The sequence below is a fragment of the Penaeus monodon genome, chromosome 31 (genome assembly GCF_015228065.2).
Source record: "Penaeus monodon isolate SGIC_2016 chromosome 31, NSTDA_Pmon_1, whole genome shotgun sequence".
NCBI lineage: Eukaryota > Metazoa > Arthropoda > Malacostraca > Decapoda > Penaeidae > Penaeus > Penaeus monodon.
This window is the reverse complement of record NC_051416.1, coordinates 2033667-2033963: the sequence shown is the minus strand read 5'-3', so window position 1 is coordinate 2033963 and position 297 is coordinate 2033667.

The window sequence follows — 297 nt, the reverse complement described above, 5'->3', positions numbered from 1 at the left end:
TCTTTTAAGCAGATTACATATATACTTTATACACGTGGAACGTTAAGAGTTTTAAAAAATCGATTAAGAATAAAAGCATACACTTCTGTATCAATCTGAGAGTTAAGGAATAACTGCAAAATGCAATGCAATAGGAAACTTCCTGCCCAAGTCGGGTACATTCAAGGACCTTGACGCATTCAAGCATACACGCATGACGATGCATGAGGTGGACACACACATCCATAATCGGGTATGCACACACAGATGGCAGGTTGAAGTGACGCAGTGCACACAGACACTCCCAGACTTGAAAAT